Source organism: Cucurbita moschata, unplaced genomic scaffold, assembly GCF_002738365.1.
Source record: "Cucurbita moschata cultivar Rifu unplaced genomic scaffold, Cmos_1.0 Cmo_Scf00107, whole genome shotgun sequence".
Taxonomy (NCBI): Eukaryota; Viridiplantae; Streptophyta; class Magnoliopsida; order Cucurbitales; family Cucurbitaceae; genus Cucurbita; species Cucurbita moschata.
The window spans coordinates 280,509-292,222 of record NW_019268623.1 but is presented as its reverse complement, the minus strand read 5'-3'; the positions used below and the strand labels follow the sequence as shown (position 1 = coordinate 292,222).

The window sequence follows — 11,714 nt, the reverse complement described above, 5'->3', positions numbered from 1 at the left end:
CCTACATTTTTTATCGTGTGGCGTCGTGACTTTGACATGCTCACGACTAGCCTTAAGGAGAATTAAGCCCCATATATATTTTTTGCCCCGGCTTTGTGGCTTCGTCGGACCTTAGGCGAGGTTTGTCTTCGCCAATCGAACATTGCTTGTGCGGAATCCAAGCTTGTTCAACCACACACGCCGCTTGCGCGTGCATGTTCAATCGTCTGCGACACATCTGACTTTCCTCTACGCTAGGCCAAGTCATTCGACTTGACATTGCCTCTACTCGGGCCAAAGTCTCTCAATGCAACATCGCATCTCATCTTTGACGGTATTAATATAACACATGCGGAAGCAATTTGGATCTTAGGCACTTTTAGAACATGAATTATAGTAAATAACTAGCATGTTCATAAGTATTAAAACTTAATGAGTTTGAATACTAACCTTTTGTAGTTCAAATTCCATTTTCTTCACGAACCGGTTTCATGTTGGGTTTTATGTTCTAAAACTCATAGTTTGTAAACAAAGATATATTCTATTTTCAATAAAGTTATTATTGATTTTTATTCAGTAAAAATTGTTATTGAATAAAGTGAACCTTACGATCATTAATCTAAATCCAATAAACTAAGAACACTCTGGCTATAGTATGATTACTTGAACTATATGTAGAGGCATAAGAGGGGATCAAGTTCAAGTATATAGTCAAAATGATCTATAGTATAAGAATAAGGCTGAGTACCTTATTCTGGGGACACTATGGATGCGGCCCACTTTTGTATACGATATAAACAATGTGATCACTAAATTGTACATGTGGAGACATGTGAGTGGGGGCGTCCTATGCAATGAGTAATGCATAAGATCGAACCATGAAGAAAACCACTCTCACTTTATAATGTCGTTTACTATTGAGACTGATTTTCTTTTCATTCGATAACCTAGGTAACTCGGTTTTAATCCTGAGCTAACCATGAACTCCTGTTTATTCGGAATTATCCTTAGATTTGCATGGGTGAGAGTGGCTCTAATTCGCCGACTCAACAGGCCTCCCATTTCAGGGGTAAGACTGGGTGAATGGCTGGGGACGTGGGGTGCAAGACGGAATTCACTCCTACCCACTTTTAGGGATAGAAGAAAGGTAGTTCCCTTAAGCACTGACTCCAGGTCTTGAACAAGGGGCCCCACCCTCTCATTGCCCTGAGAGGGATTCGGTTTACTGGTTGGACCACAAACCAATTGTTCATTAGAGGATCAGTGAGACATAAGGAACAAGAAGTAACTTCAGGGGTAAAACGGTAAATTGACCCAGCTCTAGTTACGAACAACCTGTGAAGGATCGACTTACTAATCATGGTTATATCAGATGGACAGAAATATATCTATAGTGAGGGGAGTGCAACTACTAGGCTACAATGGAGTGTCCTAGTAGTTAACGAATGTTGGTTAACCAGGTTAATGAGTTTAACCGGTTAATCTTGGATCGTTGGAGCCCATGATCTATAGGTCCATTAGGTCCCTCTGCTAGCTCATATCGGACTAAACCATAGAACAGTGTGACGAGTGAGTTCGAAGTGTTCGAATTCAAATTAGGGAATATGCGTTACATATATACGATATATTTAACCGCAATTTTGTTTTATTTACGAATTAAACAAAAACAGAGAATCTGAGATATTTAAATAAGATTTAAATATCTTAATCAATTATGTGTCGGAATTGATTGGGATTGGCATTTGAATTAATATTAAATATTAATTAAATAATTTAATTAATCATTTAATGTTACTTTAATTTGAAATTCATTATTCAAATTAATTGTTGAATTAAAATGAAGAAAGTCAAAATGTTGACTTTCATCTAATGGAAAAATCCATGTTAGTGGAATTTTGAGGTGTCAAAATTTGGTTTAACCAAACTTGCATGTTTGCCAAATAAACCCCACAAGTTTGAGTGGAATTTTGAGTGTCAAAATTTGGTTAACTCAAACATGCATGCTTGCCACATAATCCCAAACATTTGAGTGGAATTTGAAGTGCCAAAATTTGGTGATCTCAAATTTGCATGAACATGCAAACATGACTCTTTAAATAGAGTGATCATGATACATGGAAGGTCTTCTTCATCTTGGTGAAAAACCTTGAGAAAAACTTCTCACAAACACTCTCTTCACATATACAAAATCCCTCCCAAGTTTAGTCACTCACCGGATTCCACAATCCCGTTCTAAGGCCGGAGGATAGTGGAGAAGACACTAGTGGTGGTTCGAAACCGGTTCGTGAGGCAAAAGGAGTTTGAACTACAAAAGATTAGTATTTAAACTCATTAAGTTTTAATACTTCTGAACATGCTAGTTATTTACAATAATTGATGTTCTAAAAGTGCCTAAGATCCAAATTACTTCTGCATGTGTTAGATTAACACCATCAATTGGTATCAGAGCAAGTTTTAGGCACTTTATTTACATTAATTTGATCATGGTGGGTACCATTTCATGAATGAAATTTGTGGTTGCTAAAGTGGATGGTTTTGGTTTTGGCATTTTTTTTATGCTTCCATTTGATACAATTATTGTAATAAGCCTAAGGTGTATGGGCTTTAATGAATGAAGAAAGGTCTGTAATTTTTATGGAGTCAATAGAGTCCATTTTAGGTTGTAATTTATCGAAAATGGAAGAGATAGCAAGCTGAACCGAAGAAGATGGAAGAGGCGGTTCGGGTGTTTTTTCTGTCGTTGGGGACTGATTCAACGTTTTTAAGGGTTGGTTCGCTCAGTTCGTGTTCCTCGGGAGCGGCTCAAGTTAATTTTAATTATTAATGTAATAATTTAGTTAATTGCTTGCTTTAAAATGCCAAAACCAACCCACTTTAGTGTGTTTAATTAATTATGCATTATGAATGTCTGTTTTAATTAAATAGAAAATGTATATGCATAAAGTATGTCATATAGATTTAAAATCCCACCATAGGCTAAGCATGTTTCATGCATTCCAAGTATGTTATAAGTGTTATAATGTATAGTATGCATGTCTTAGGGTTCCATGAGTGATAGATATAAATTGTTATATTATTGCATGGAATGGATGATTATATAAATTGTTATATAAAGCATGTTAGATGCATGTTATAGGTTATTTTCAACGTCATAAAATGAGATAGACGTTAAAATCTATAATAAAGATAAGTGCATGCTCACTAAAGGTTAAGAACCGAGCACGATCAATTTTAACAGTTAAAATTGGTCGATGTCTTATAAAATTGCGGTTACGAGAAAGCTCACTTGGCACGATCTTGTCTAAGGCTGAAGGTACTTAAGTTGACGGTTTACGGAACACCTACTACCTAGAGAACGGACCAGTACTTGAGCTTAGTTAGCCCAGTTTTATGAGCATGCTTAAGTGATGTAAGATTTAGAAAAATCACCTAGACTTAAGTTATACTTAATTAGCCGGAATATACTTAAGTAATGAGTATGCCCAACCATCTAAAATACTTAGTGGGAGGAAAAAGGTGTATAAGATACATCGTTTTCTCTTCACGCTCTCTGTAAAATTCACACAGTGAGATTCATGCTCGGCCTCGTGTCGCCCTGGGAGCGTCCTCCATTCGGAAGGTATTTGCATGAGTCAATAACAAGGTGAATTGAGAAAGTATTTATAGTAAGTGGGAGAAGGAAGTCAACACGTCCTATGGTCTCCACCACTAGGTTGCACCGTGAGATTCCCATGTTCCGCCTGCATGTTGCCCTAGAGCAACTACCCATTCGGAGGGTTGTAACATGGGAGTCGGAACAACGCAAACTCCAGAAATGGATAGGATTTCTTAGGTCCATTCCCAACTTTGGCTTTTTCATTCGATAGCGTTGTTGGGACCGATCTCTGAGGTCTGAAATTGGTGGGTCACACTTGCGAAGAATTATTAAGAGTTAGTATATTCTTGACCAAAATAGCGATAACTAAAACACTATAGGAACAAGAGTTATTCTGGAATTAGTGTTTAAGTCAAGAATGTCTTGGTTTAGTGAATGAGTGATTGACTGCCCCTCGGTAGCAGTTGCTCTAACTCACTAAAGTATCGTTGCAAATTAATAATGATTTGGGTACATTATTACATTTGCTAAAACTGATTAGATTAAATAGGATTAAGTCAAATCACTAATAGAATTTTCTTTATATCACAGCATGACAAACTCAATAGTACAATTACTCGCTTCTGAGAAATTAAACGGCGACAACTACACAACTTGGAAATCAAACCTAAACACAATACTTGTCATTGATGATTTAAAGTTTGTTTTAACTGAGGAGTGTCCTCCAAACCCCAACTCAAATGCAAACCGAACAGTTCGGGATGCATATGACAGATGGATAAAGGCAAATGACAAAGCCCGAGTGTACATTCTAGCCAGCATATCTGATGTTTTGGCTAAGAAACACGATGTTATGGGTACTGCTAAAGAGATTATGGAATCTCTAAAAGGGATGTTTGGACAACCGTCCTTCTCCCTTAGACATGAAGCCATAAAATACATTTACAACTGCCGTATGAAAGAAGGGACCTCAGTTAGAGAACATGTCCTGGACATGATGATCCATTTCAATGTGGCAGAAGAAAATGAAGCTGTCATTGATGAGAAGAGTCAAGTCAGTTTTATCATGATGTCTCTTCCGAAGAGCTTCTTCCAGTTCCGCACCAATGTGGTAATGAACAAAATAGAATATAACTTGACTGCTCTTCTCAATGAGCTACAGACTTATCAGTCCCTCTTAACGAACAAGGGACAAACAGGAGAAGCAAATGTTGCTATCTCCAAGAAATTACTACGAGGATCGTCCTCCAAAAATAAGTCTGGACCTTCCACTTCTAATAGTGTTTTGATGAAGAAGAAGGGAAAAGGGAAAAATAAGATTCCTATTAACCCCAAGAACAAGGTTCAAAAAGCAGATAAAGGAAAATGTTTCCATTGCAACGAAAACGGGCACTGGAAGAGAAACTGCCCAAAATACCTTGCAGAGAAGAAAGCCGAAAAGACACAACAAGGTAAATATGATTTACTCATTGTAGAAATATGTTTAGTAGAGTATGACAACTCAACTTGGATACTAGATTCAGGGGCGACTAATCATATTTGTTCTTTTTACCAGGAAACTAGCTCCTGGAGAATGCTTGCGGACGGCGAGATAACACTCAGGGTTGGAACAGGAGAGGTTGTCTCAGCAAGATCAGTAGGAAATTTAAAGTTGTTTTTTGGAAATAGATTCATTATATTAGATAATGTACTTTTTGTTCCTGGAATGAAAAGAAATCTAATATCCATCTCTTGTTTGTTAGAACAGTTGTATAAAGTATCTTTTGAAATCAATGAAGTGTTCATTTGCAAAATAGGTATTCATATTTGTTCTGCAAAACTAGAAAACAACTTATATATGTTAAAACCGAGCAAAACAAAAGCTATTTTAAATACTGAGATGTTTAAAACAGCTGAAACTCAAAATAAACGACAAAAGATTTCTCCTAATACCTATCTTTGGCACTTAAGACTAGGCCACATTAATCTCAATAGGATTGAGAGATTGGTTAAAAGAGGACTTCTAAATAAGTTAGAAGACAATTCCTTACCTCCATGTGAGTCTTGTCTTGAGGGTAAAATGACTAAACGATCATTTTCCGAAAAAGATTATAGAGCCAAAGAAACCTTAGAACTCGTGCATACAGATCTCTGTGGTTCAATGAATGTCAAAGCACGAGGAGGGTATGAATATTTCATCAGTTTTATTGATGATTATTCAAGGTATGGCTATCTTTACCTAATGTATCACAAGTCCGAAGCTCTTGAAAAATTCAGAGAGTATAAGACTGAGGTTGAGAATCTATTAGGTAAAACTATTAAAACACTTCGATCAGATCGAGGAGGAGAGTACATGGACTTAAGATTTCAGGACTATATGATAGAACATGGAATAAGGTCTCAACTCTCAGCCCCTGGTATGCCTCAACAAAATGGTGTATCAGAAAGGAGAAATAGAACTCTATTAGACATGGTTCGGTCTATGATGAGTTTTACTCAATTACCCGATCCGTTTTGGGGATATGCAATGGAGACTGCTACATACATTTTGAACATGGTTCCTACTAAGAGTGTTTCAGAAACACCATATGAGTTATGGAAAGGGCGTAAAGGTAGTTTACGTCACTTTAGAATTTGGGGATGTCCAGCACATGTGTTGTTGCAAAATTCCAAGAAATTAGAACGTCGTTCAAAATTATGTCTATTCGTTGGATACCCCAAAGAGACGAAAGGTGGTTTGTTTTATGATCCACAAGAAAATAGAGTGTTTGTATCAACGAACGCTACATTCTTAGAGGAAGACCACGTAAGAAATCATCAACCTTGTAGCAAACTAGTATTAAGTGAGATTTCTAAAGAAGCTACTGATAAAACAACAAGAGTTGTTGATCAAGCTGGTTCTTCAACCAGAGTTGTTGATGGAGCTGACACTTCTGGTCAATCACATCCTTCTCAAGAGTTGAGAATGCCTTGACGTAGTGGGAGGGTTATAACTCAACCCGATTTAGTATATATGAAGAGAGAGAGTTTGTTAGAGGTTTTTCTCAAGGTTTCTCCGAAGACCTTCCACGTACCATGTTCACTCTATTTATAGTCGTGTTTGCATGTTCATGCAAATTTGAGTTAACAAAATTTTGACATTAATAAAAATTCCACTCAAATTTGTGGGGTTAAACCAAACCTCAAAATTTCACTAACTCAAACATGGATTTTTTCATTAAATGAAGTCAACATTTTGACTTTTTTCATTTTAATACAAGAATTAATTTGAATAATTAATTTCAAATTAGAGTAATATTAAATGATTAATTAAACTATTTAATTAATATTTAATATTAATTCAAATGCCAATCCCAATCAATTCCGACACATATTTGAATAAAATATTTAAATCTTATTTTAAATATCTCCAATTCTCTCTTTTTGTTTAATTCATAATTAAAACAAAATGTGGATAAATATATCGTCTATATTTAAAGTTTATTCCCTAATTTAAATTCGAATACTTCGAACTCACTCGTCACACAGTTCTAAGGTTTAGTTCGATATGAGCTAGCAGGGGGGCCTACTGGACCTACACATCATGGGTTCCAACAATCCGAGATTAACCGGCTAAACTCATTAACCTTGTTAACATACATTCGTTAACTACTAGGACACTCCACTATAGCCTAGTAGTTGCACTCCTCTCACTATAGATATATTTCTGTCCATTTGATATAACCATGATTGGTAAGTCAATCCTTCACAGGATGTTCGTAACTAGAGTTGGGTCAATTTACCATTTTACCCCTGAAGTTACTTCTTGATCCTTATGTCTCACTGATCCTCTAATGAAGAATTGGTTTGTGGTCCAACCAGTAAACCGAATCCCTCTCAGGCCAATGAGAGGGTGGGGGCCCCTTGTTCAAGACTTGGAGATAGTGCTTAAGGGAACTGTTAGGTTATGGAGTCTGCTCTCTTATTTATAGCTTGGTCAACGGTTATATCCGGTAAAGCTATATTTGGTTAAGCTATATCCGATTATATAGCTATATATAGTAGATGGTTAAATCTGGTAAAGCTATATATAGTAAACTGAACTATATATATATCTCGTCCGGTAGAGCTTTGAAAATGTACTTTTTCTATTCTCTGTATTCTCTCTTATACATACTCATCAATACAAATCCTTTAGCCAGAATTCTCCATGCATTTTCTCTCTTCTATTTCTTTGTGTTCATCTAGATCGAGTGTGTGCGTTGTTGTACGACCCTACAACTTGTATCAGAGCTAGGTGGAAGTCAACACGAGCTGTGAAGATGGAAAGTTCAAAGATTGGAATTGAGAAGTTCGATGGATCCGATTTCAGTTTCTGGAAGATGTAGATTGAAGATTATCTGTACTAAAAAGATCTTCATGAACCCTTGTTGTGAGTGATGCCGGATACCATGACCACGGAGTAGTGGAAGCTCAAGGATCGAAAAGCGTTAGGGATGATCTGGTTGACGCTATCCAAAAACGTGGCGTTTAACATCATCAAGGAGAACACAACGTCAGATCTGATGAAGGCGCTGTCGAATATGTATGAAAAACCGTCGGCTATGAATAAGGTGTATTTGATACGGAGATTGTTCAATCTACAGATGTCTGAAGGTGGATCTGTTGTGAATCATATAAATGAATTCAATATGATTGTAAGTCAACTGAGTTCGGTCAAAATTAATTTTGAAGATGAAATTAAGCATTGATTTTGATGTCATCTTTACCCTAGTCGTGGGATACTGTTGTTGCCGCAATCAGCAGTTCCCGAGGATCTAATAAACTGAAGTTTGATGAAATTCAAGATGTAGTTCTCAACGAGAGTACTCACAAACGAGAAATTGGAAATTCATCTGGTAGTACTCTCAGTCTTGACCAATGGGGAAGAAGTAAACTGAAGGGCCCAATAAATGGCGATCAAAATCAAAGAACTGAGAAAAATGTCCAAATAGACCAAACGTAACGTGTTGGAATTGTGGATAAAAAGATCACTTTCGGACAGGTTGTACAAGATCAAAGAGGAAGCAGAATCACAAATCTGGAGATGATGATGATTCTATAAATTCAGCAGAAGACATTGGGGATGCTCTAGTCCTCAGCGTGGACAATTCGATTGAATTCTGGATTTTGGATTCAGGTGCATCTTTTCATTCTTCTCCAAATAAAGAGTTGTTCTGGAATTTCAAGTTTGAAAATTTCGAGAAGGTGTATCTTGCCAACAACAAAGATTTGGAGATTAAAGGAAAAGGGGATGTTTGCATAAAAACTCCGGTAGGAAATTAGTGGACATTAAAGAATGTCAGATATATTCCTGGTCTCAAGAAGAACCTGATCTCTATTGGTCAGTTGGACAGCACAAGTTATGCAACCGAGTGAGGAAAGAGTTCATGGAAGATTCTGAAGGGATGTTACGGTAGTAGCACGAGGCACAAAATCTGGAACCTTATACACCACTGCAGGGTGTATGAACATAGCTGCTGTTGTTGAGACTACTTCAAATTCAAGTCTATGGCACAATAGACTTGGACATATGAGCGTGAAAGAAATGAAGATGCTGGCTGCAAAAGAAGTTTTAAAAGGTTTGAAATCTGTTGATGTGAGTCATTGTGAGAACTACGTTATGAGCAAGCAGAAACGAGTTAGCTTCACAAGGACTGCCAGAGAAATGAAGAAAGTGCAGTTGGAAATGGAACTAGACATGGAGCAAGGTTCGAAGACAACGAAGCAAATGGGAGTTGAGCTTGAGTTGCAGGAAAACTCACTTAGTGATGTTGTAGCAGATACTCATGAAACTTCTGAGACTATTGTTGAAGAACAAGAGGTGGAACAAGGTTCCAAAACCACGAAGCAAGTAGAAGTTGAGCTTGAGTTGCAGAGAAACTCACTTAGTGATGTTGTAGCAAATACTCATGAAACTCTTGAGTCTACTGTTGAGGAACCAGATGTGGAGCAAGGTTCCAAGACCACGAAGCAAGTGGGAGTTGGGCTTGAGTTGCAGGAAAACTCACTTAGTGATGTTGGAGAAGATACTCATGAAACTTCTAAGACTATTGCTGAGGAACCAGATGTGGAGCAAGTGACACCTGAACTGGTGTTGAGAAGATCATCCAGTACTATCAGAGTACCAGATATATATGTACCTTCATCACACTATCTGTTGCTAATGAAAGGGAACCACAACCCTTTGAAGAGGCCCTACAGTTGGAGGATACAACCAAGTGGGAGCAAGCCATAGATGATGGGACGTCTAGGCTTCAAAAATGCGTTGTACTGAGGCTGAGTACGTGGCAATAGCTGAAGCTGGGAAGAAAACGATATGGATGACTAAGTATTTGGAAGAACTGGGCAAGAAGCAGCACGAAAACATTCTTTATAGAGATAGTCAGAGTGTCATACAGTTGGTGAGAAACCCGGTCTATCATTTAAAGATAAAACACGTAAGGCAATACCATTTCACTTGCAGGTTAGTGGAAGATGGTGATGTGTTTTGAGAAGATAGAGGGTGCAAAGAATCCAACAAATATGTTGACAAAATGTGTGGATGTTGGAATATTGAGGTTGTGCAAAACCTCAATTGGTATGGTGCAGTGAAGATATTCATGATCGTTTGAGAATGAAATTCTTGGTTGACTGGATCAGTTTCAAAGTGGGAGAATTGTTAGGTTATGGAGTCTTCTCTATTATTTATAGCTTGGTCAACCGTTATATCCGGTAAAACTATGTTTGGTAAAGCTATATCTGGTAAATCTATATATAGTAAATAGCTATATATAGTAGATGGTTAAATCTGGTAAAGCTATAAATAATAAATAGCTATATATAGTAGATGGTTAAATCTTGTAAAACTATATATAGTAAACTGAGGTATACATGCATGTCTGGTTAAAACAAATTTTTACGCTCAAAATTCCACTCAAATTTGTGGGATTATGTGGCAAACATGCAAGTGTGGTTAAACCATATATTGACACTCAATATTCCACGGACACAAACATAGATTTTTCCATTAAGTGAAGTCAACATTTTGACTTTCTTTATTTTAATTCAACAATTAATTTAAATAATTAATTTCAAATAAAAATAATATTAAATGATTAATTAAACAATTTCATTAAAATTTAACATTAAATCAAATATCGATCCCAATAAATTCGGACACATATTGATCATGAATCCTTGTTCATAATTAAAATATTTAAATCTTATTTTAAATATCTCCAATTCTTTCTTTTTGTTTAATTCATAATTAAAACAAAATGCAGATAAATATATCGTCTATATCTAAAGTATATTCCCTAATTTAAATTCGAACACTTCGAACTCACTCGTCACACTGTTCTAAGGTTTAGTTTGATATGAGCTAGCAGGGGGACCTAATGGACCTACAAATCATGGGCTCCAACAATCCGAGATTAACCGGCTAAACTCATTAACCTTGTTAACATACATTCGTTAACTACTAGGACACTTCACTATAGCCTAGTAGTTGCACTCCCCTCACTATAGATATATTTCTGTCCATTTGATATAACCATGATTAGTCAGTTGATCCTTCACAGGTTGTTCGTAACTAAAGCTAAGTCAATTTATTGTTTCATATACCTAACGGTGACGGTGCATTTGCTGGAGTACCATGGACGTACCTTAGACCTACATCGTACGCCAATGTACATGATCTATGACCCAACGCTTTGATACCAACTGTAACTCCTCTAATATTTTTTTAACCTAATTAGCAAAGTTACCTTGCATTCATAAGGCAAAAATGCGAAAACTCATATAAAACAACCTTAATAACAACGACATGGCTTTTATAATCAGGTTCATAACACGAAGGATCAACCTAACTCGGGAATCCACCAACGACTAACTAGGAAAAATAAATGCAATTATTTATTATTCAAAGGAAATCTCGAACAGAGCATCTATTGTCCTACAAGCCCTCCCTTTAACTTCCATGGCCTTCGCAATGTTCACTATCAATCGTATAGGGGAGCCTTACCTTTACCTGAAAACGTAGATAGCACGTGGCTTAAGTATTTTATAAAATAATTAGTAAGTTGCCCCACTGTTGGGGTCAGGTATACAATACACATTTAGAACACATGCAAATCACGTGCAGCACACATGCACACATACA

The 11,714-nt window shown here is 36.8% G+C and overlaps 1 long non-coding RNA gene across 1 annotated transcript in view; it reads right to left on the bottom strand.

Moving 5' to 3' along the window:
- The window catches only part of LOC111439796, a 20,312-nt gene extending 9,038 nt beyond the window's left edge, over positions 1-11,274 (bottom strand). The window contains exons 1-2 of the long non-coding RNA XR_002709868.1: positions 11,263-11,274; positions 2,148-2,152 (exon numbers count right to left, since the gene is read on the bottom strand). This is a non-coding gene — a long non-coding RNA (uncharacterized LOC111439796). The remainder of the gene's footprint in view (positions 1-2,147; positions 2,153-11,262) is intronic.
- Between the last annotated feature and the right edge of the window lie 440 nt (positions 11,275-11,714).